Consider the following 26,414-nt stretch of genomic DNA (forward strand, 5'->3'; position numbering starts at 1 on the left):
TCCTCTCAGCCCGCTGCCCAAGCTTTTTTATCTCCTTCGCAGCACCTGGCACCATCCATTGCATTTAGTGCCGCGGATATGTCCATAAGCAATGAGCAAAACGTATTTGAGCTCGACGATTAATCAGCGAGTAGCTCGAAAGGGAGTCGATGCCTAACAATTTTGATCATCTGAGCAATCATGAAAGTGTGAGGACTTGCAACTTTTCTCAATTCTTATCACTGAAAATTAAATGCAAGCTGAAGGCTTTTTGGACATTTTATAAGCTAAATGATACATCTAACTGATAAATTGAAAAAATGCTTCGCAGAATTCGCTGATACTGAAAGTAATTCTTAGATGCCCCTAACATAGTTCACACTTATAACCACCACCCGGATTATCTGATTTTCTGAAAGTGTGGTCTCATCGTTCACACGTTTAATCAGCGTCAAGTCTAGCCTGTGAGAAAAAAGAACTTTGCATCTGCGCTGAAACAATGGGCCCATCAATGGCCAACCTCGGCATCTTTTTGGTATGCACCAAACAAACAATTAGCTTTGTTGCAGCGTAATTGACTGGCAGGACCGGGTGGCATTTACATTCGCCCGCTGTTGCCACCCTGCCATTCTGCTGGCTGGGGTGAAAGAGAATAGGTCCATATGAGGGTGGAAGGTTGGCCACATCTCTCTGGTTCGAAGACACCGCTTTTTTTTTTTTTCCACGGTGGCAAACTTCCAAGCAGGAGCGTTTTTTTTCTTAAATGCACGGCTGTGGAGGAAGGAGGGAGGGGAGGGTGGAGTGAGGACGAGACTATAGATTTAATTATGCATGCGTGTTTTCTCATTCAATGTAGTGGTGGGAAGGGGAGAGGGTAAGGGGATTGTGGTGGGAGGATTGGGGGGAGACAGACCAATGACATTCCGTCGTTGTAGTCCTCCTCCTACACACACACACACACACACGCACACACACACAAGGAGCAGTCTGGGAGCGAGCCGCTATAGGCTAATGAGGTGACACTCACCGTCTGGAGACTAGCCAAAACAGTCCATTAACTCCTAGCCAGTAGTTAAGAGGAGAAGAAGGAGAAAGGTGGTGGTGGGGAGGGTGGAGAGGAGAAAAGAGGAGGCGGACGGTGGGGGGGGGGGGGGGGGGGGGGGGGGCTAGTCGATGGTTGGTGGGCGGAGCATGCGAGGGGGGAGGAAAAAAAAGAGGAGAGTCTGAAGTCTTTCAGGATGTGAGGGTGGGGGGTATTTCTGCAGTTTTGTAGTTGTGAATGAATCAGCGGGGCGGCTGGTGGGGGGGGGCTGTGCACGAGCGTTCACTGTCGGCGATTATGCTCTGTGGACGCAGCTCTTGAGGAAAAGTAAGACTGTGTGTGTGTGATGGAGCAGAGGTGGTGGGGTGGGTGGTGGATGCCGCGAGAGAGAGAGAGAGAGAGAGAGAGAGAGAGAGAGGACAAGGGAGATAGATCCAAAACCCCCCAGTCAGGCAGACAGACCTTTGACAGAGGAGCTCTGTGATTCGCCTCTTTCATCTTCAGAACCCCCCTATCCAGTCGGATAATTATGAGACAAATGCACTGGACCCCTGCTGCTTGAGTGGCAATGGGCATGGGAGGCCAGAAACACAGAGAGAGGGTTCAAACCTGCACGTCTCGACTGGTCTGGAGGGAGGGGGGACACAGGGAATGAGAGATGGTGGGGGTGTTTAGGGGTCTGGGAAATTCCCTACTCTCCCAAGAGAGACAAGTTGGCCCACAGATCATAGTTCAGGGACAGCCTGGTTGTGATACTAGCTCAGGCTTAACTGGTTTGAGCGGCCGACTTTCTTTCAACTTTCCACACAGACGCACAGATCGAGTGGAGGAATAATCCACCGTTTGGTTCTCAGACGCACCTTTCTGACAAACACGTCAAAGTTAAAGTGATTTATGGGAAAATAATTCAGAATTTGGTGGAAATACAAAAAGAGAAAAAGAACAAGCAGAAGTACAAGCCAAAAAAAAACAAGCTCTTATTTTCTGATGCCAATAGTTTACAGTTTTGGTGGATGAAAGGCTTTTCTTTTCATTACAAGTTCAGAGGCAAAGTCATGTCATTTTGACTCGCCTGTGTAATGTGTGTCTGCGAGGCCGCTGCCAGTGATGTGTCAGTGATTGTCAGCGCTTACGACGGCGTCAGGCCTCAGCCAAGAGGAGTTCCCACTGGCGAGAGCAGCAGGCCGAGCCAGGGCGACTGGGTGCTCCCTCACAGGGCAAATGGCTCCCCTCCAGCTGGGCGAGAGGCCACTGAGGATCCCTGCCACCCATTGCCACTGTTTGCACTCCCTGAGCTCTGCCAAGCGAGCAGCGGTAAAACGCACACAAACACACACGAGCGCACGCACACACACCTTAAACTGGGGACGTGGAAGGAATTATCCGATCATAGAATGCCACCACATCTAAGACCAGATCTTGGCCCAAAACAGACAAAGAAAACAAAGCGTGCACTCATTCAGACGATTTTGCTGGCACTGCTCCCCTGGAACGGGACATAGGGTGGAGAAGGGGGGAGAATCAACCACAGAGTTTAATGTGTCATTACAAGCATAAAAACAGACTACTGACATTGCCAACAGATGTCGAGCCAGTTTATTTTTGCCATTACAACTCCAGTAGGGAATGAAGCTGCAGGTGCAAATGAACAGTCTTGCAGCTTTCTTCTTTACTATCCAGGCTACTGTGCTGCTGCATCATCATTTCTCCTGATCTGTTACTCAGACAGGCATCATGGAGATAGGCCCGCTCATCAAACCTCAGTCCTGCTGTGGTACTAACCAGGACTGAAAACTGTAAAGAGCCAAAAACTGGCAGCGAATGACTGGTCAGGTTTGTAATCATGGTTTTAATTTTCTTATGTATATTGTATCAGCCCTGCTATTAAAAGCTGTACATATATAATCTTACATGTGGATTAGATGTTACTTGTGTGCCACATGTGTAAGGGCGGTACCTTCTGGCAAGGTGCAGACCAATCAGCAAGTTCTAATAATGCCCACACCTTTCCAAACTTCCTTCTCCCAATAGTGCAGTAATGATGGAAAGATGTTTTAACTCTTCAGGGAGAACGTTGTTCAGATGCAGCAGGCCGATTGAGGAACTGGTTGGTGGTTTAAATGCCGGCTGCCTGCTGCACGGCCAGTAAAACCCCTCCTTTCCCATTAATGAGCCTAGAGACGGAGCTTTCAGAGGCCCCCAGTCAGAGCTGGCCCAAATCAAAGCATCCGTGGGGGCAAGAGGGTTGGTCGAGGGAGTGGGGCTCGGGTGTCTCTACTGGCACAAGATCATGGAGTGAAGGTTTTAGGGCAATGAGGGAAATTATGGGAGTAATTTCACAAAAAAAACCCAAAAACGCTGCTTTTATTAAGAACAGCGTTGGCGGTTCTCGCGGAATCGCAGCACCAGGTAAAGGCTCATATGGTGAGCTGCAGTCGGATGCAGAGCAGCGGTTTAAAAAAACAGCATCATAAAACAGGTTCTCACATAACTCAAGAGGGAGTGACAGCGGCTGTGCCCGCCACAAGGTCAGAGCGTTGGCAGCCATCCAGAGACAGTGGAGCTCCTCTGCTCCTCGTGGACCCTCCAACTGTCTGGAGAAATCCAGCTAACAGCAGTTAAGGTGCAAACCATCTTTGCTCTTTGTGGTTGTCGGTCCCAGATGCACTATTTAAACACAAACATCCAGAGAGTCAATACAGTCAACAGCCCGTCACTTACCACAACAAAGCACCATAAAATCATGACAAAACATCTTGGTCTTACAGGAGATCAAAATGCATATCTAAAGTCTCAGGTTCAACAGAGCTTGTCATACCACAAGCCTACGATTGATAAATCATACTTAAGTGCACGCTAACCAAGTATTCATAGCCAGAGAGTGAGAGGGAACTCTATTCCACATTCCTGGCAAAAAAGACACAGAACAAATCTGTTCTGTGCTACTAAGGCCTGCTGGGGCAGCCCCCTCTGCCACTGCAACAATAACAACATGTGGTTTGGCTGCACAGCGCCAGTTTACAGTGGGAAGAGGAGAGGCGCTAAATGAATTTCATATTCTGTTGTTTAAACATCGCTCCAGCAAAGCGTGACATCCAGAGAGGTGGCCACAGTGTTTGGTCACATGGTTCGCACACATTATATCAGTAGCTTCTCGGGTTGTTGCAATATGGCATTATGCACTGCAAGTATTGAGATACTGCAAATGAAATCTAACAAGCAAACTGTGTTTATATTGAGCACGCTGTACGAAATAAAGGTGTGTGTGTGGAGCGTGCACACATGCTGTGTCCTCAGGCATGGCAAGACTGGTCCTCCCTCGCTATTTAGTACGAGAATGTAAAGGCCTTTGTTTTCAGATTATTTCTGGGTTGTTGCCAAAATGCGTAACGATACGCAGAACAAAGACACATGTCACCAGGCCTCACCTAGCAGGTTTCTGTTTGTTTACATATTGAATTTTGCAGTTTTGCGATCACATTCTTGCAGCAATAAAGTTAAGAAGGGAAGGCTTTCGGTTAAAGCGAGTTGAAGTCTTGCTGTCCTCTCAGCGCTGCTTCAGCCTTTCCCACGAGGCTCTCAAACCATAATCTCTTGAAATATTTGCACAGATGACGGCAGCGCTCGGCTGTTTTGACATGGAGCGGCATGAGCGAGATCACTTTTTCCATCACTTTTCAGTTCAGGAACAGGAATTCCCCTTTTCCCGCTTTTCCCTGTTACCCACCCGCCCGCACGCCTCCCACCAACCCATATAACCCTCCCAGCACTCCTTCCTCCACTTCCTCAGCCTGTTAGGATTTGTCCACTCAGGGCCACACTACAGGGGCCTTTACACCCGCCACACAGCCGGCTCCCGCAGCCCTCGCTTTCCACTCGCCCAAGCATGTTGTTTTCACTTTATCTGGGATGCCAAAAGTTCATTCACTGAGATCAGGGGTGGGTGGGAGGGCGAACAGGGTTGGGGTAAAAGCTGCAGGAGCATGAGGAGGGAGGCAGTTCCTGTTCTGCCCTGGTTCGGCTCAAGAAGGCGAGCACGGCAAGTTCTGTTTATGTTTAATGTTTCTGGCAGGGTCGTCTTTGAGCTGCGAGCAACAGACTTTAGACAGAGTGGTCCCCGTTCGCCTGACTGCGACTCGATTCCCTCGTTCATCACGACTGCTCACGCGCACGCCCACAGGCACTGGTTCAAGCTGCAAAAATATACCAGCAGACACACTCACAGACAATACACTCACACACTCATCACCCCCATCTTTCCCATTTTACCTCTCTTAAAGTCTCGGTGGTGCAGTCAAATGTCAGCAGATGCATAACGCTGCTGTTAGTTTGCATTGATTCTGTTTGCTTCCAGGTGTTTTTTCGTTGTCTGAAGTCCTTAAAAAAAACTCCATCACTGCGATGACTTCCTTTCTTTCCTCCTAAAAAAATTCAGACTTTGTTGGACAACCAACCACACCGAATATTCACAGTGCTACAACTATTAACGTCAACATTTGCTTACTGATTTCCACATATTAGTGCTATTAAAAAATATTCAATTCTACAGTACATTAGTGTTACAAAAAATAAGATTTTGTGAAGTCTAATTGCTCAACCTTCTGTTTTTGCTCCTTTAAGAGTCCCTGTAACTGATAATAAGAATACTAACTGTGGATCGCCACACACCGTGCTACTGTGAAACGGTGATATTTCCTGAAACCGTTATTGCACCGTGAACATCTCATACCGTCGCAAACAAGTAAAAACATGCCCTAAATCTATATACATTATCCAACCTGAAAACAGCTATTTAGTATAGTAGTTGCACTGAATTTGGTGGAATCTATCCAAAGGCCATTAAAACACAATCTCCTGATACTTGCCACGGTGTTGCATCATGGGAACTGGAAGGAATATCAAAAGGCCGCTACTGGCGCTGACTCAATAATCCCCCCTCCTGGCAACATATACATGTATACATCTCTACTTGCCTTTGTGTTTTTTTTTTCTTGAGCCTGCTTGAATGTGCATGTAGAAAACACTCGTCGCTGACACTGACGGCACAACGGGCTCGCCGCAATCACAGCTCTCACACGGCTGGCAGCCCTGCGGAAACACTTCCCATTTGCGGTGCGGGGCTTGGTCCAAGCCACTTGAACTTGGCAGGGCTTACCTGGAACAGCCTACCCGTAGGACTGCCACAGACTCTCCCCCCTCAGCCAAGGCAGGAGGCCTCACTGTAAACTGCAACAGCTGATGTCAGACACACCTCCAGAAAACTGGCTGCAACTGACTTTTATCTGCTTCTCCCTGTTGAGCTGGTTGAACGGCTTGTTTCACAAGTATTTTTAATTAACTAAGACATAAATGTCAAATATTACTGTGTAACTGGTACCCTCAAATATTATCCACAGTTGTAAAAAAGCCTGCGTGTAACTAGTTAAAAGTTGACCAAATGTTTCATGGTGGTACGTACAGTACAGAGGCTACTCTTCCTTTCACAAAGGACAGAATTGTGCCTACAAGGTGACTTTTTTTTATCAATTGAGAGAGAATTACACAGATCGTATGACACCATATGGAATTCTTTTTACACATAATGTATTTCCTTTGCAGGCGCTGTGAAAGGCGAGGCCTACAGGGAGTCCTCTTTAGGAGGAGGGGAAGGGGAAAAAAAAGCAGTATGTATGGTGAAGAGGGAGGGGGGTGGGGGGTCGAGGGGTTTAGTGGGGCGGTGCAAGCACGCTCAGCGAAAATATGCCTCATGCACTCGTTGAACTTGGGGGCCTGCGCGGGCTTCTCTCAAGGTTACAGGAGAGGCCTGTGCGGAGAGGAGCAGGAGAAAGAAACCATGCAGCAGCAGTCCACACGCAACATGCTCTCCACCGCACTGTTTCCACTGCTCTCACTGCGAGAAACGCTTTATTCTCCTCTTCCCATGAATGCTGCAGCATGCAATAATGAAAAACTTGCAACATAACCTTTTAAACATCGAGTTAATAGCACCCCACCACACGTTTAATCTCTGACTGTCACTGAGGCTTACAGCGAGTGGCTGTTGCTCAGATAACAGAAGCAGCAAGCGATCGCCTTTGACACCAGGCTTCCTTCCCTCCTTGGAGCCTGCCGGGACCCGGGCCATGTATCCGTTGCCGCACCCCTGAGCTCTCGACCACACAAAGGTAGGAAGCGGCCGCCGGAGCAGGGCGCATTGTGGCGAGGCCACTAAATCACCTCTCGTTTTATTCACCGCTATTTACGCACGTTTCGCCAGAGGAAACCATAAAGACAACAAGGTCTAGTAAATACATCTGAAGAGGCTCGCTGCAAAGAAGGGAGGACAGGCCAATAACTAGCTGAATCATATGAATGGTGAGGATACACAAGCTTTTGATATGATGCAAGGCAAAAGCTTAAGAAAATCATACACTCACAACACCTGCACAGTGCAACTGAATGTAAAAGCTAGTCCAAGGGCGCTGCAATGAATCCAGTTTAATACTGTTAAAACTCTACTCACCCATACAACTTTTAGGTCAGTTTATACACCGGAAACAAACACGCACTACACACAGTAGCCTCAAAAAGTAAAACCTCTCAGTCTCACTACAGTTTAACAACAGTAAGAATTAGATCATACAGGTCTTATTCTAAAGTGTCCAGCCTCTGCATGAAATAAAAAGATCATTTTACCACCATAAATCACTGCAATGCACAGTAGCTGCATACGTGATGGTACACAGCATTCAACATGTCAGAGAGGAATGTAAACACGGCGCTTGTGCCAGAACAACAACTTGACTTTCACCCTGACAGAAAGGGGTCAAAGGGCAATAGGTAGTAAACACTCAGCTGAAGGAATTGGTCACTTTGCCTTTCCCCAAGAATTAGCAGGCCATTAGCACCTCGTAAAAGGGCCACTTCTGTGCTTTACAACAGATTAGGCCTGCTTTCATACAAACTGCCGAGCAAAGTGATTCAGTGCTATCACACAGAGTATGGAAAACAGGGCTCCAGCGTATGTAAGAGTGAAAAGCCACAGAGGAATTATGTCAACATAGCTTACTTCAATGCACAGATACTACTTTGATATACTGTAAGCTTATTAAAAGGGCCAAAAACATTTCTTCACAGTCAATCCTAGCTAATTCCCCCCACCAAAAAAAAAAGAAACAAAAAAAAAACAAATTAGCCTCACATGAAGTGGGTCATTCGCATGTCTTGATTAAAGTAGGCCTCAGCTTTGCCCAAGTGGCCAAGCAGCAGACTGCAAGTTCAGCTTTGCACACTGAAGGCCTTATCGGACCCCTTTTTTCATAAACAAGAGGGGGGGAGGGGGCAGAAAATAGCCCCACATGGAACAAAACGAAAGGAGCATCAAAGCAGCTATAGAAGAGCATCAGCCGGAGTATTAGAAGCCACTAGGGGTTGTCGACGTGATGGCACTGGAGAACATCTTCATGGACGTGAAGCGGGCAAACAAATTAAGAGGGATGAGCTCGCACTTGCTGGATTAGTTTTAGATTTATGGAGGCAACTTGGAGGCAGCGCGGAGCAGAGAGAAAACAAGTCTGTCAAAGCTGTGAAGACGCCCACGTAGTTACAGTAACGAAAGCACATTTTCATATTTATTCATAAACCACTGAAGTTAAAGGATGTATCACCGTGTAGGACTTGCAAAGTTATTTGACTGTGGAACTGTTCCAGCAAAAAGGCTCTGAGGCACATTACAAACCGGCTCGACTTATCGCAGCACTTCTCATTAATGAAGATTGTAACCTCATTTCTCTCAGTTAACCTTGGCAACTGTAGTACAGTTTGTTCTGTCAATTGTGCGGCCTGATAGCAGGCTACGCTGAGCAGCAGCCCCTGCAGCAAGCGCTCGCTCTGAGCACTTCATTAAACAAGGGTGTGGTGCAGGTGCTACGAGAGGAGAGCGGACTCCAACTGTAAATGCCGTCGAGTTTATGTCAACAAGGGACGATTTACAAATGTTCAAACTGAAAGGAGGAGGGTGCGTACTCATCCTCCTCCGAGAGAGGATGGGAACAATCCTCAAAACATTTCAATGCCTTGATGATTTCAGCAGTTGAGTATCATTCCAGGCTGCAGGGACGAATCCGGCAACGGGTCCTCCCGCGCAGCCTGAGACACTCAGCAACCCAAATGTGAGTCGATGGGAAATGCACATGCGAGGGTATTTTTAGGACAGTGTAATTTCCCGGTGACACATTTACTGCGAAGGACCTCAAGAGCGATAACGTGCACAAACCGCAGCGTGCCGAGGAGAATGACAGCGATCCTCGGAGCCACAGGAGAGCCGTAATGCCGAGACGTCCTCCGAGTGCAGCCCCCTGTATAATCCCACAACCTACTTTACGGGGAACGCTCCCCTCTTTCCCTGATGCGAGGATCATTAATCACATCTCAAATCAAAGGCATATCCCTTGTCACAAGTTTTCATTCCCTAAACTCAAAGCTATCTATGTCAAATACTCCTCACCAGAGCAGCCCATTCAAACTTTCCACAATCAATTATCTCGAAAGAGGAGCTGGTTAAAGTGCATAAAATGTGCATCCCTGAAAAAAATCATCCAAATCTGGCGGTTTTAATACTTTTTAGCTGAAGTACCACCACAGTAGTGTTTCTGTGCCACCGTGTGAAAACACAGAAAACACACTTCTGAAAGGAGCCTGCTAGTGTCATTAAAAGAGAAAAAAAAGTATGATGGTTTTAACTTCAATTTAACCAATGCCACTCAAAGCCGAGCTCTCAAGATTCTCGCTCAGCACGCAGGACTGGCACTTGAGACATGAAAGGGCAGCTGCGTCGTTTGGTTTACATTATATCTTAGTGGTTTCCACATTGTGGCCAGGGGGATAAGCATCAGGAGAGCTTTATCTCTGTCACAGTGCTCTATGGAATATGTAAACACTATGTGTAATCAGTGCTGCAGTGAAATGGAGTGCAGGGGGTGTGTGGGAAAGTGAAGTGCTTTAGGAATAAGCCGCCATCTTATTCCTTGAGCTCAAAGGAAGATAAGACATTGGAGGCAAAGCGGCAGAACCTCTGAGTCTATATGTTGGGTTTTTATAGCAAACAGGCTTTTTTTTATCAGTTAGAATGAACGACTGAATCAACAGATGGCTTTTTGAAACAAACAACTCTAACGCAGGCAGCATTATTCATAACTTAGGTGTTAACTTTCACTCTGCTTGAGGACCCTCACGCTCATCAGTCCTCATCTCCTCGGTCTCTTGGCTTAACTCCGTCAGTGCGCCTTTGTCTCCGTCATCCACCCCGCGAGGCAGCGCCGCTCCTTTTTGTGGAGGACCGGCACTCGTTTTAGACGAGAAGCATCTCTCCCGTCTAGAGCCCAGGTTTTAATATGGTGTCCAATCAAAAGTGATTAAGCATCGCAGAGCACAAACAATGCTGGCCCTTAAATCTCTGTGAACCCTCTTTCACTGGAGCGAATGAAAGAGCACTCTGTCTGCAGCAGCAGATGACAGACGTGCGCTTGAAGATAAGTCTCCTCCATGAGCCCTTATCCTACGAGCACCCGCTGCCTGACCAAATAAAGAAATAAATAAATAGATTACAAAATGCCAAATATAACAGAACGGGACACCACCTTGAAGGCATCAATGGGTGCTTTGCCAGTAAATGTTGCCTTTTACAGCAACGCGGCTCGAGGTGATACCTAAAACCGGCGGCGACCAGACAAGTTGAGTGAGTGAGCCACCATGCATAACTCAGCTGAAAGGAATTAAGCTGAGACTAGAAGACAAGCACAAGTCAAACGTATACAAGCGTGCAAAGGCAGAATGAAGAACAAAAAACCTGTTGACGTACAAGCATGAACACAACTCCCAACAATAAATCACCAACAAAATCAAGCAGCTGCCTGAATTAAAATATCTTTCACATGTGAGAGAGTTATTCTAAAAAAAGCAAACTTGGCAAAAATGTCCCGCAAACCATCCTGTCATTACCAACGATCACAAAGCATGATGGATGCCGTGTGTAACACAATATCCTGAACTAATGCATCTGATGCATGCGGTTCCTTCAAGACATACGGCAGCATGAAGATTTAAGGAGCGCTGGATACTGGTGGCAGCTAACTATCACCAAGAGGATACTGTTCTTACCGGGCCTTTTTAAAATGCCAAGAGCAAGAGTAGTGTTGCAGCTTACAATGACACAGTGGTTGGACAAATGTTTCATCATTAATATAATATGAACATGAGACTGTGTTGCCTAAATGCACGTTTTCAGCACATGTAATGCAATCTTACACCTGGTAAGCTTCCATCTGTGGTTGGACTGACTGGAGAAAAGTACTGGCTGGGTACGCTCATGTCTCGGTTTGGCAGAAAATGCAAATCAAGTTTGATTGATGTTTATTCTATATGAGATTTAAGATATAATTTTACACATTTTGCTTCCAAATAATCAAAATATTACAGCGTTAAAAAAAAAGGCAGGATGAGCAGGGATCTGGTAGCCCACACGAGGGGTTCGATAACCACACACACATGCAGACACATTTGCAAACTTGAAACAGAGAGAAGCAGACAGACGTCATCGCAGGGAGGTCATGAGAGGGAGGAGCTGGCGCTATGACAACAAGACATCAGCCGTCTGCAGCCTGCCGCCGTCAACAAGTCAGCATGAGCACTACCATCTGACTGGGCTTTCCTAACACTGCCCCCATACACTCAGCCAAAACTAGCTATTGCTGCTGCTGTTACTGGCTCCTGCTTTCAATTTCACTAGAGTGGGCCAAGTAATGGCTTCAGCGTTTTGTGGTCTGCCGACATATGGTACGTGTAGTGATCTGGTCCTGTGCCCCCCATCGACCATTCTGGGACATGCACGGAGAAGAGGGAGGCAGACAAAGCCCCAGGGGTCAGCCACAGTTATTGGGGGGGCGTGTATGGGTCTTTTTATTATGACTGCCACGAGAATTGGGCTCCGTCGAGCTACCGCTGCAATCAGCGTGTTGGCGCACAGTGTGGAATCAACCGAATAGTACTTGTTCTCTGGTGCTGGCAAGATCCATAAAATGCACAGGAGATGGAGCACCAAAAGTCCAGTTATCTTCAAAAATGCACCCTTTGACGCAAGTCCTGCAAGCCAAGCAGGTGGACGTATGCTGTAAAGAAAACACTGCGATTTGCGCAGCATATTTTTTGAGGCATGTCCTGCCTCTTGCACGCTCCACCCAGACACCACCCCTCACCTAAATCAAATGGACTGCTTCCAGTAGGTGAGAAAACATCTGATATGGCCTATCTCTTGTTGTGTGCCGAATGTGTGAAAGGGCAACTCCGGACAATGTCCAGAGTTCAAACCAGAAAACAGTTTAAGTGTTTATAGCAAAGACAAAACTCATTTAAGGAGTCATAATGACCATATTAAGCCTGTCTTTATCACTTGCGTCAACACTAATGCCATTAATGGTAGTCAGGCTGCTGCTGGCCCTATCTGGCTGCATGACCTAGATTAAAGGTTATTTGCTCAAGTCACACAGGCAGCTCCTTTGGCTCGCCCTTGTTGGGTTTCTTTATCTGTGTTTGTCTGGACAAATCCTGGACACAAAGCACCCATTTTTGTGCTCCTCTCTGGAGATCCTGTTACAGTGTTCCAGACACGACGCGGTCCACCAGCAGTGCCTCTGGGAGCGCGGCGTTTGGCGGGGCGGCGCGATTACGTGCTTCCTCTACTTCAAGCATACGATACATGTGCACTCCTCTTACGTCTCCGAGCGCGCTTTTGTGCCGTGATGGTGTAAAATGATCGGCTAGGGGGGTCAAATGATGTCATGCTGCGAGAATTCAGATATAGCAACACCCCCCGTCCCTGTTACCAACCAAAGAAAATATACAAGTGGATCCAACGGTGCTTCAGGATTCCCCAAAGTCTGTGCTCTGATTGCTATAATAATTGCATTATTGCTCAAGCACCTTCTGCCTGTTAGCACTTGAGATACAAAGGTAATTTCCATGTCAATTTCAAGATGGGTTTCAGCACATGTTACAAAATATTCCTGAATCCAAACATGAAATAAATGATTGTTAGACTTGGAGACTATTTTTATTATCAAGTTTTTGCCTGTCAGTGGTACTGATGGATATAACTATGCCTCTCCAGCCGACAACACGCATGCACAGAAAGTGTGTGGCTGCAGAGGCCTTGAGGTTGATCCGGTGGCCTTATTCCTCCTGTGCTCCACAAGGACGAAGTACAACTGAGGGAGTGAGCGAGACGCAGAGAGAAGGAGGGAAAATGAGAGAGAAAAGAGTAGTGTTCGCTGACCTCATTCTGACAACAAGCCCGGGAAGAGCCTTTCCCTGGAACTGTTTCGCAATAGCGCTGCTGTTTATACAGGTGGTGGGTGAGTCGGGCAAGATATGCAGAGAGCATGCATTTTGCAACACCTCGTTATGAATACTAAACATATGCAGCATGTCAAATCACACATACACAAGCGCTTTATCCCTGGTCCAAAGTGTGGCTTAAGTTTCGTTTTAGTTGTGACATTTGCAGGGAATGCGTCATTTTGCAGGCTGCGGCCAATTTATCGCTTTCTGTTTGAAATTCAAAGTCAAGCTCCTTTACGCGATCCAAGAGCTGTCAAACACTACTATCCTCGGGTATCGTCCAGTGAGTGCTCGCCTGTCCAGTGAGTGCTCGCCTCCTGGAACGGAGGCCTCTGGTTGGCTCGTGTGTTTGGCTGCGGGGCCGTCTCCTGCAACAACATCCACTTGGCCAGAGTTCAACCCACGTGGAAGGCTACAATAGCCCAAAGGTGGCTGCCCAGACCATTGTTTATGCAACAGCACACTACTGCCAGGTTAAAGGGAAAAGAGCAAGACAGTAGATAAATATGCCTGCAACAGAGTTATGCTTTCTGGTAATCTTCTCCAGACAAATACGGCTTAATACAACACTTTATTATTAAACAAAGATTTTTTTTCATTCTTGCATATGGGATTTTTATCAAGATTAGCAAAAAAATTAAAAATAGGGAATTGACCTATTCTCCCTGCTTTTTGCACATTTGAAGTATTATTTTGTAAAGTTTAATTGAACATGTTGCCATGTCAGAATAACGCTATTAACGAATATCATATTAGAGATACCGATCTTTGCTTTTAGATTGTGTTTGCTTTCGAAAAGAAGTGGCACAATGTCGCAGCGATGCAAAATGGAAATCTGGCACCAAAGCCATTTAACTTGATAATAGATTTTTACGCTGCTGTTTCTGCAACAGCTGAAGCCTGAATACAAACCCATGCATAAGTTAATGTAGCGACTATCTTGTTTTCCCACTAACTAGCAAGGTGAGCCAAATCTATTACATTTTAGAGAGATGTGGAAGAAAGAAAAAAAAAAGATCCACACAACAGCTGCTTGGTAAACATACCAAAGTAATTGTTCCAAATGCCTTACTTTAACACAGATTAAATGCAATTAGAGGCTGTTTATCTAACCACAGCAAGTCTCTCTGCCAAAAGAAAAGTCTCTGTCATTGTTTCTAGCAGATATGCTCAGAGGCATTAGAGCTGGGAATAGGGTGGCTTTTTTCAGATGTAGCTTCCTTATGTACAGGAAGGAACTTTTATACACAAACAAAGCATATGCTCATTGCATAGGAAGACTATAGGGATGGAAAAAAACAGTTGGCTGGCTGAGGCGAAGGGTCTTCTGAGGTGAATATGAAGAATTTAGGTCAGTGCAGCTGAGACATTTAACCAGCTCAAGCCGCTGCAGCCTGGGTGGAAATAGCACGGGAGGCCAGAGAGAGGGAAACCAGTGCGTCACAGCTCCCGGCCCGATTCCAGGCTCCCCCCGACGCAAACAAGAGCCATAACTTCCCTAATGATCCCAGATCATGTACGCCTCGGACATGTTCCACCAACGGGGAGCGCTTCCTCTTCACCTTTGACCTCAGAGTGGGCGTGAATGCCTTTGACTCTGCGTGAACAGGTAGGGACGGTGTGGTGGGATGAATAGCTGCCAAAAAAAATCCAACTATTAAGTTTGAATGTGCCATTGTGATAAAGCTTTAATCCAAGTATGTACGAAATCTTACTGCAACACTCCTAAAATCTGGAAAAATCCCACTTTAAGACCTGACAAATCTCTTAATATCTTAAATATTTGCCAAATCTTGATAATCTGACACAGTCTTGCTTTCATTTTCAGTCTCCCTGTCACACACAATTGTGCCGTGATTCAAAAGTCCAACACCACACACACTCGCACACGCACACACACATTGTAAACAGTCTTTATTGAGACGTGAGTGCTTGTATAAACACAGCCAAGCCCTATTGAGGGTCCAGGGCTGGGTCGAACAATAAGAGGGGGAAAGTTGCTGGACGTTCCTCACAGACGGTGTGTACAAAATCCAATTATCAGAGCCACGGCATTAACATTCCAGCAGTCTGGCAGGTGACGGCTCCGTCTTTTCAGCCCCCCCACCCCACACCACACACACCACCAGCATGGGATAGAGTCGCCCGGCAGCACCTCAACAATACACGCACACACACGCAGCTCCCCCCTTCTAAGATCCTCCAAGTATTGAGACATATATAGAGGGAAGAAGGCAAAGAGTGGGGAGGCAGATGGGGGGAGAGGGGGGAGGGGGGTCCACCAGCGACACTGGTCTTTTCTTCAGGAGATCAGCGCGACCGGCGTAGCAGGCAGTATCAGTCAATGGGGCATTCTTCTCCTCGCTGTCTCTGGGTGAGAATATGTTGATCGCTGATAACGCTGCTTTGATTGCCATAATGGGGAAACCACTTTCTGTTGTGAGCGTTTGCCTCTAAACAGTGCACGCTTTGTCAGCCCTGGGTGATGTTCGTGGCATACAAGATGTCGATTAAAAAAAGGTTTAACGGTAAAACAAAAACAATGTTGTTGTTCTTGGCTACAGGGTGAGCTGATAGTGGATTAAAATAAAGTCTGCGGGCCCCTCAGTGACAACAAGCAACGCAGCTCACCCAGAGACTGGCACACTGCATGTTTAACCCTGCCTTCACTTATTATTAGAGGCAGGTATTATTATTCACTTATTTAATTAGAACTTCTAAGCCCTGGAAATTAGCCTCTGCACCATCTTTCAGCATTGAAGCCTCTGGTATAACGGAGCAGGCCGTCATGCTATCATTAACAGTTGTACGTTTCTTTACTTTACATACAGTACATTCAGCTCTTATCACTAGGGGAGGTGGTGTACGTGATAGGGTGCATGTGATATGCAACGCCTCTGCCTGGTGTCATGCCCTGTACCCTTGTCGGGTCCTATATATAAACGTACATCTGGTCCCCGTTCTGCTCTTTCTGTCTTACAGAGAAGGCTGTAAGAGATACCTGCAGTGCAGCACATTACGGCCTGGAAGAGACTTTTATTTTCATCGTGGATTCATTATTTTTGGTAGATTCTTTTCTTAAAATGCCCATCATGCTTTGCCAGAGCTGGAGGAGACATCTCCAAAACACTTATTTTGATTGACCAACGGGCTTAAAACCAAATATACTCCACTTATAAAGATACAAAAAAAAGAAAAAAACGAACGCTTGAAAAGCAGGAAGCAGAAAATGTTTGACCTCTTTTCCTTCACAAACAACGATTAACGGCGTGTATAAAAAGACACGTCGATTGACTGATTGACTTATCAGCTAAACACATCAGCACTACAGTACAGTGCAGTACAGTACAGTACTTGATCCCTGCAGATTCCTTAAGCCCCGTCACCAAACACCCTCGCAGGGATTAAGTTTAAATTGCGTTCATGCCAATGTGAGTGAGCGCATGCATAAGTATATACTGTAAGTTAGTTTAAGAGAGACGTGTAGGGCATGCCAGCCATCATTACGGGCATTTCTGTACAATGGAGTGAGTGAAATATGGTGTAATATATAGTGCTCAGTTTTTACTCCACTGTTGGCTTCATCTGCTCTCTTTTCACAGCTAACAGTAACTAAGAATTCAACTTTGTCCCCCTCAACAAAACTCCTTCTTCCTTTTTTGCTTCTATTTCCCCCTCTGTGTGTTTCACCGTCCTCCTCTGCGGTGAGATGTTAGTCAAGTGTCTTGTGGCTTTCTCCACCCTCACCAGAAGGCCTGCGCGCGGTTAATTATTCTTGGATGGCGGATGAAAAAAGTGAGCTCTTTCTTCTGCTTTTTTTTTTTTTTTTTTTTTCATTAGCTCAGCAGCAGTTTCCCATTCATAATAGTTGGCACTGGTTTCGCACTGCCTGCCAGAGATCACACCCCAACCATTTTCATTTTCCTTCATCCATTTGTTTCATTCATGTCATAGATTTGGCAGGGGCCTGCGTCGTTTTCCTGATGGCCGTCGACCCTTCAACACCCTTCTTTTGAGTCTCAAACTCCCGTTTGTGGCTTTGTTTTGCATCAGAGTGAAGAAAATGTGGAAACAACAATTCACACTGGTTTGCCTCCAAGTGACTTCCTTTTGAAAAATAGAGTATTTCAGTCTTGAAGTTATTAATTGTAATCTAAAACTGAACTGAAGAATCTTGAGCAAGGCCATGTAAAGCACTGCTGACATGCTCTTGGATGGAGACACAGACTTCACACATTGCAACTTTTCCTGGGAAAGTGGATGCATATTGCCTGTGTATGTGAGAAGCAGTGTTGGGATGAATCCAAAGTTAAAAAGAACCATTAAGTAAAGAGAGAGGGCGAACATCCCCTGCCTTCATATAGTATATTATCCTATAAGATTGCAGAGGTAGTGACTGCACTGTGTAAAGCACTCACCCCACACTTCAAGTGCATTACAAAGTGCATTCAGCTATCTGAGGCCCCAAGAAACAGCAGTTTATCATCATACAACTGTTGGAACTATGCCCACTGACAGGAAAGCTATATCACACATACACACACACATTCAAACGCAGTGCTCCCACCCACTCGCTCACAAACCACTTTGCTGAATCTATCAACTGCAGCTGCGTGCATGTGTTTTAATGTATGCACACAAGCTGAATACACGTGAGTTCATATGTGCCTGGGAGCAGCATGTGAGTCCAAACACTGTAATGTACTATACACATAGCCTGCAGATGCAGTGCGTTCTCTCAGGGCTGCAACCGAATCCCAAGAACTCCAAAGTGTCAAATAAAACTGAGGGCTCTTTACTGTCGTTCCCAACATGGAAACAAACAAGATGGCTACCGTGTCTCCGACACAAGCAGGCCTTCGCCGGCTCCCATCTGAATGGAGTTAGAGGCTGGCTAACAGGAGCACAGAGGAGAAGAGTCTCCTGGGGCAGTTGGCTCTGCAAGCGGGACCAGAGGATGGCTGCACCGTGGATTAGGGCCCCACAGTGGTCCATTGTTAATTGGGCGCCATGTGTGAAAGCTACAGAGAGATTAGTTTGTACAGCTGCTGCCATTTGTCATAACTGCCCTTAACAAGACACACATGGCAACCCAAGTTACAGCCAGAGGTTTTACAGAAAAAGGGGAGAAAATGTGTGGTGAGCTTCTAATAGTTTGTGAAACAGACCTGCATCAGCACATGAAGATGTTCCTGGGAAACACCGAGCAGACTCAGCTGGGATCCCATAAGAGATGATGAGTTTGAGCATTACTCATTCAGCCATCCGCAGGTCAACTGGGGTCATTATCATAACTGCTCAAAAAAGGTACGTTAAGCCTGTGGAAATCCCAGACCACAGGTTGCAAACAATTGTGTGAAAACAGTAAGGGACGGGCTCTAATGGGCAAATCTTAAATTAGATAGGGTCTGTGTTTTATTAGACAGGCAACAGCGGGAGGCGACAGAGATAACATGTGGGCTAATGACTGTTATAGTCTGATGACCTCTTGTTAGCCAGATTTCCTTGTAATGTAGGCCATGAGGTTTAGGGGAGGGATGGTGGAGTTATTTTTTTGGTAAGAATCCACAGTGTAATTGTGGGTTCTAGGTCTGCACACATGTTGGAGGCCTAATTACAATCTTGACTTGGTAAATCCGGAACAAGCTTTTAAAGCACTCTCACTTTCAATTTTTGCCCAACAGATCTTGCACACTGTTGCTGTTGAGAGGTTGCGGCTCATTGAATCTAAATGCAGTCTTTGGAGCTGAAGTGCAGGTGAGCAGTAATCTGACGTGTGTGTGTGTGCAGTAAATGAGTTCACGGTTTTCTGCAAGCACGTGTATATATGGGCATGTAAGTGTGAACATGTGTCCCCGTGTGTGCATATTTACGAAATTCTGGGACATTTTTTCTCAAAGTTGGTGCAGCTCAATGAGCAGCTGGAGACTTGTGTCAGCGGAGAGAGCAGGCCAATTTGAGAAGAATTCAAGCTATCTGGGGCCAGATCATATAGGCTTTCAAAAGACACCATGGTAACAAGCCCCGTTCTACCCCAGTAAAAATAATGGGCTTCATTAACCATCCTGTTCGCGCTGCAGCGGCCTCTAACCACAGGGTCCAGACAGCACTGGGCGAGCTTGCTCCTTCCACGAGGAGTTGCACGATGGCCGAACAATCTCATCATGACTAAACCCACTGACTCAGTGTTTCCTACTGGTTAAGACATTATCTAAATATCTAAAATCACATCTAATGAAAGCTGCGGCAGAAGTGAAAACTTATGGTATTTGATGGTTGTTTTAAATTTGATTAAAATTTTGCTTTGTCGCTCAGTCTAAAATTTTCCTTTTCAGTCAAGTCTTGTTTTGGAGTTTCTGATTTAAGTATCTGTTTGTGCTTGTTGTGCTTATGCCATGCCTGAATTTAATTCTCACGTATAATATTTATGTGGAAAATATGTGGGAAAGGTGCGTTTTTCTATTTTTCCTTTAATTCGCTATATCAGTCTGTTGTTTTCATGACTTGATACAAAAAGGCAGCGTGAAAAGCAGATCTATCTGTCACAGCGGTGGAGGTACCTCTGCAGAAAACCTGCAACATCTGCTGGGTTGGTGATCCTAAGATATGAGAGTTTCATGTTGTTCCAAGGTGTCCATATTTCCTCTCCACCTGCCATTCCATATACATGGCTCACTTTAATCACATACAGCATAAAAGACTGACTGTTTTGCCTGCTCAAAATGTAAATGAGTTATTTTCCTCCCTTCTCTGCTGTCCTATAACTTCTCTTAGTATATGGGTCAATAAAAATAAACAACCGTATTGGGGGCTGTAGTGTTTATGACATTGGATATATCTCACCTTGTGCTAATCCGGAGTTGATTCCTAAATTTGGGAGCTTTTTGAGAAGTGAACCTGACATATGTGAGGGAGGAGTGGAAGCCTTTTGGCTAGTTTTGACAACTCAATGGGGCGCTGATGAATCCGTCCCAAGCAGGCCATTCCCAAGCCCCAGACACTATATCCCCTCTTTGACCTGGTGCACTGACATTAGAAAGAAATCCTCTGGGGATTCCCCCCACCCCCACCCCAAACAGCAACATGCCCACCCAAAAGTACATTTTGCACAGCGCTGCGATGGCGGGCCTTTCTTTTTCTGTCCCGCTCAGGTCTTGTCGAGCCGTCACAGTGATGGGCTGTACTGTATCGCCAGACAAAAGAAGAGACAACCATCACTCTGGGCCACTGATCGGCCCTGTCTGGACTGAAAAGACTTTGATGGGGCAAAGCAGGGTGGGGGGTGCTGCCCAGAGAAGTTAGTGTCTCCTGGGCAACCACTCTGATTGTCTGTCCCTGCCCAAAGTTCCCCATCACACCCCACCTTCTACCCCTTCCCTTTTTTTTCTTCCCTTCATTGGTTGTTCACAAGGCTCCTTCCTGGGTAAAGGGGACTGGCTGTTGCATGAAAGTCTCAGTCTGGTACTTGAGGGTGCTTTTCTCCTGGTTGATTTGAAAAGATGCAAGGTCAAACAACATCTTCACATGAATTCTCTATGTAAGGCCCCTGTTTCTCTTCCCTGAACCTCCTTATCCCCCTCTCAACCCTGCTGTCTAACATGACCAGTCTAGAAGGCCGATGGGACAACAGGAAGTTTTCCTAGCGTTTGCGCCACTGTGATGGCAAAGAAGAGAGGGCAGCCATTGGATGGAGAAGCTCAGGCGGCAGGGAGGGTCTGTTTTGTAAGGCAGGACAGTGAGGTACAGTGTAGTGCCTGGGATAGGGGGTGAATGTACCCATTTGTCTTCATTTGGGAGGACCGGCAGACAGGGTGGGGGTGGGGAATCTATCCGGGAGGAGTGGGAGGTGCCGGTCCTCCAGTCAAGTGGCCTCGGGGGGATTTGAAATGCATTTGGGGTCCTCCCCAAAAGCCTGGGAAAGTGTGGTGAAGCTGAGATCTTAACCATAGACTAATGACACATACAGCAGTCCTTAAGCGAGTGTAGCCACAAACTCAAAACTGTGTCTCCTGCTGGAATACACAAGAAAAGCCTTTTCACCACAATGCCTGAGCTTCAGAGTGCCAAAGAAAGGCCTCGTCCCATTTTTTGACAGATGCAACAGTGCAAACTGTGACACAAGCAAATTAAACACACTGTAGCAGAGCAACAGAGGGAGCTGTAAATTTTGTTGAGAAAGAAGGCATCCACATTTCTCGGTGGCCTCTGCTCCGAGTTGCCTTGTTTCCATGGAGATTTATGTACACATGGCACACAAAAGAGGGCTAAGGAGGTAACATGGCCTGTTTAAGCCTTGAGGTATTTGCTCGAGCAAAACCCTGCTGCTAATAACACAAGCTTCATACTGAGCCAGGCAACCTGGCTGCACTGCACACAGGTTAGTGTTTGAGAGAGAGCAGGAGGGGGAAAAAGGCAGAGGAGAGTCTGATGGAGATCACAAACAACCAATGATCCTGGAGAGGCAGTGAAGACATTAAGGGAGAAAGAAAGTAAGAAAGAAAAGAAGAAAAGCAAGAGCACTGCAAAACATAAATAGCTCCCGGGTTAAGAGAAAAAGGATCGGGAGGACATTTAGAGGGAAGCGGAAATCAATAAGGCAAGCGGTGAAGCTGGGAGGGAGTTCTAAGTGGATTAGATTGAGAGAATGTGTTCGATAGGTTATGGCTCTGAGAGAGAGGTAGCCAGACACCGCAGGCTCTATTGCATACTAATAAGGAAGCCAGAATGGAAGCTAAGCACGGGGTTGTGCAGTTCAATCTGAAGAGTTTTTCTATACGGCTCCGGAGTCATCGGTTAAGGTTTTTCCCAGCATTTGTATTTCACGTCCTTGCCGATTTTGCTCTGAACATTCCCGGTTAAAATTCATGTCCAAGAATAAAATCCTGCTCAACTTCCAGAAGAATCACTTCTTCATCTCACCGAGAAAACTTCACATTAAAGGGGGCCGATTCACTCGCCTGAACCCAAAAAAGGAAGACAAACAGTAGTGTCCTTAACGCTGTCTGCTTACAACAACTTTTGTTTCACACTTCTGGCATGAACCCAGCCACCCTTTCTCTGGCCAAGCGCCTGGGCCTGGGACAGCTGTCATGGTTGGAGTCCTGAGGGAAAGCCAGGGAGCGAGAAAAGAAAAGGGACTGGGAGAGAGAAGGAGCGGGAGTCATTTGGCCGGGCAGCGTGCCGCAGGGGTGATTCCTGATGGCAGAGGAGGATAAGGGGATGAAGGGAGGGAGGGATAGATGTTGTGCTTAGTCACAGACCTCCACTGTGACCCAGAAGGTCAGGCCTCCACACTGGCCGCCTGACCAAAGCCTCTGAGGCAGCCGGGCGGAAAACAAGATGCACACAGCTACCCCACACAGTGTAGAGAGCAGGCAGTGGCCAATCTTGAAGATAGGGACCAGCCAGGCTACCCAGCCTGAGGGACTGGTGGGGGGGGGGGGGGGGGGGGGGGGGGGGGGGGGTACCTCAGTGGTACCTACTCCCCCTCACTTAGGCCAGTGAACCAAGGGACCACCAGCCAGACCAGAAGCAGTGGTGGGGGAGTGGAGACAAACACTTGCCAAGAGACCACCAGTGATCCCGCAACCGCCGCAGTTTGACCCCGATTGAGGAGGTCAACAAGGGGGGCTTATGAGCAGCTCCCCCGCCTCCTCCCCTGACCAACACCCCCGCAACCCCCTCACACAAAAAGTCTTCCTCCTCCACGTGCCCCAGGCCCGCAACGGCGCGTTTTCACTGATCTGTTTTGCTCAATTAAACTTCAGAGGACACCCTGCCACATCTCTCCGCAAAGGTCACGACCCCGGGGGCAGAGGTTAAGTCTGTCGCTCGTAAAACAAGGTCTCCATTAACATGGCAGCTTGTATCCAGAGGTAATCCATCCACTTCCACAAACTATCATGACAGTGTGAAAAAAAAAGTTACCTACTGAAGGGGTGGCGGTGGGGGGAGTCAAGGTAATGATGTTTTATGGCTGTGTTAACTTCCAGCGCCAGAGTAATGGGGAAGCTGCTTGACCTTGACTTCTTTAGTCTCCCGTTGGCCTACCTCAGCAATCCTTTTCTGTCACTGGCTGTGAGGAAATCCACTGACAACTTAGAAAATGCTCAGAATCCTTTGAAGTGATTTCTAATTTGTACTAACATTCATACTTTATAGCACTTAAGCTGCCGCCTGTCAAATTCATTTATAATTGAGGCAGTTAAGGAAAATGTACGGCAGGTAATTTCTGTCACGTTTTCCAAGATTCCTACAAATCACTCGAATGAATTGCTTGTATATCTGAATCATGCACCTTTTTAACATTACTCCGCGAATTGCACACGTGTATTCAGAGCGTTTAAACGCGCAGTTTGGGTGAAGAACTTCACTCCTGCGTTTGCTGAGGAACCAGTGATGAGCAGCGTAACAAAACCAAATACAAAACGAGGGCTGCAGTATTCAAACATGTCCCGACGTGACGATTATCTACATGCCTTGTTACAACTATTCCATCAAGCTGTCAGACAGGATATGCAAAATATGGATCCAGGTGGGGAGCGACGATGCGTCAAAGAAAAAACAAAAAGAATCACACTTCTTGCTTTATCAGATAAAGATAAAACAGTGTATTGGAATACAACAGCAGTGTGTGTGTGTGTGTGTGTGTGTGTGTGTGTAAGAAGCCAGGGCCCTGCATTGAACACGGCCTGCCAGTTGGCACAATGGATGCCACAACCCCCACTCCCAGCCCCCAGCCTACTTCCCAGCGGGCATTCATCTGGGCATGCACATGGGTGCTACAGCCCTGCCTGGCTAAACGCGTCTGTGCCCCAGAACAAGGGGGCTGAGTGCCCTCTCTAAATTCACCCAGCGCACTCGCTGCCAACCCGCCGACCTTTCTCAGGCAGCAACCCACCAGAATCAAAAACAAATGCACTGTGAACTTATTGATTTTTGCCACACAAATAAAAAAAGGAAGAAAAAAACACTGTTGAGTAAATAACGCCAGCAACATATTTTATGTTATCCAGTCGCGCAGTCGAAGTGAGCCACGGCCAGGTAGCAGGACAGAGAGAACAATGTCAAAAGCACAGCCCGGACCCGTTTTCTCTCCCCGCACTTCGCACAAATACCAGATTCTGTTTCAGACCGAGCCGTTTGCTAGTTCCTTTGTGTTTGATTGTATGTTTGTTTGTTTCGTGCAGTTGCAGCAGAACAAAGGCAGCGGCTTCCATTCTGCCACTGTCAAAAAACTTTCCAACGTGCCCACTGCATTGCGGATGCCAACCAACGAATCAAAGGCATGCTGCAAGCAGACAAAGAGGGTTTGATGCCAACCTCCAAACCTCTAACAACCATTACTGGTGATTTGCCTGCCTCCCTGGCACAGTGCAAAAACAAAATGGCGCCGCACCACACGCTACCACAATATGGCTGCATTGTCTGGAGATGGGCACTGCTTGGTAACTTGAAGAAAAGGAAAAGACGCTTTAGCTTGCAAAAAACGAAAAACGGTGGGGGGGGGGGGAGAAATAGCATGCCCGTCTCTGTGATCCCGGCGAAAGAATTCTATTTTGTATTTGCCAAAGTTTCAACTCAGAAAATTTGAGGACAACGGCAAATAATCGCTCCGATCCGCAATGCGACGTCGAATCCGAGCGCATTTATTTCCCCGACGACGGAGAACGTTATGTTCATCATTTACTTCAAACATGAAAATGAATCTTCTTGCCAGTGTTTCACTCTTCCTCCATAGCGGATACATTTCCCTAAAATAACAGCTGGTGAAATACTATCTGCACAAGCGCTAACTTATCATCTAAATGGTGCATATTCTGAAAAAAACACAGCACTATGTCATCCTCAAGTTGGTACTGAACAGTTAAACATGCAGCAGATGCAAACCAGAGAAGCGGTGGCATTCTACAAAAGACACAAAAGAGGGTCTGATGCCAACCCCGGTGCCAGTGGCAACCATTATTGTCTGTGTGCTGTGCCTTCTGCTTTCCCTGGCACTTATCAAACACAAAATGGCGCTCAGGGTTTGATGATAATGAGCTAGCTATACCACCATTTCTCCCCCAATAGCAAAGTATTGGTGGCTATTCGGCGTCGCTGCAGTAGATTTAATACGGGGGAATTTCAACAGGGAATACTATAGGAGGCATTCCTATGGTGTCAACAGATAAAGGGAGGAAGTTCACCACTGTGAGAGACCTGAATGCCTGAATTTTAATTATAGTGTTACAACCCTATTTTGCAGGAGACAGGGAATTTTAGTTTGAAAGAGCGGTTAAGGTTAAATTTGTAAAAAATAATAATAAAAGGATCTAAATATATTAAATATTATTCCATCCTAAATTAATGTTCCCCCTCACCTTAAATTCAGTTTGGAATATCAGATCGAATCGTGATGTTTCTGCCGTCGAGTAGTGGGTGAGAAGTCCACAATGTGTGCCTCAAAGCTGCTTTTCAAAAGGAATTTCCACTGATCCACTCTGAGATGTGTCAGTAAGTGCGTCTATTTTACATGTGTGCAGCTTTCTCTTGGGTGCATATGAATGGGAAAATTGTATTGAAATAAATCTGAAAAAAACTCATTTTTTTCCTCTTATTTCACACACTGCTGGACAAAAAAAAGAAGCAGGGTTCAGTCTTTACATGGAGCAGATCCGCAAAAGGCTGAGAGAAACCAGCTTTTCAGGACTTCAGACGGAGGTTTCCATTTCGGCACAAACACCATCTCTAACATTAAGAGCACAATATTTTAAATACACTTCACAACCAGCAGCTGAAACCTATTTCAAACATTTAAAAAGTTCACCAAAATCTGCAATGCTATGCTGCAGTGTGACTTATTCCGAGTAATATGTTTATTAATGCATTTTTTGTCCTTTTTAATGATGGAAAATCCCATTTTAAAAGAAAATTGTTCTAATGTGATTTTTGATTGACAACACAAGCGTTTTAAAATTACATGCTACATTACACAAAGAGGGCCTGTTTGTTTTTTTCCTTTTTCAGTTTTTAAAAATAG

At 46.3% G+C, this 26,414-nt stretch overlaps 1 protein-coding gene across 7 annotated transcripts in view; it reads right to left on the reverse strand.

Moving 5' to 3' along the window:
- The window catches only part of LOC139351109 (nuclear factor 1 B-type-like), a 66,086-nt gene that overhangs the window by 33,972 nt on the left and 5,700 nt on the right, over nucleotides 1-26,414 (reverse strand). The gene's annotated exons all lie outside the window — the stretch shown is intronic.

This window comes from Chaetodon trifascialis, chromosome 23 (assembly GCF_039877785.1).
Source record: "Chaetodon trifascialis isolate fChaTrf1 chromosome 23, fChaTrf1.hap1, whole genome shotgun sequence".
Classification (NCBI taxonomy): Eukaryota; Metazoa; Chordata; class Actinopteri; order Chaetodontiformes; family Chaetodontidae; genus Chaetodon; species Chaetodon trifascialis.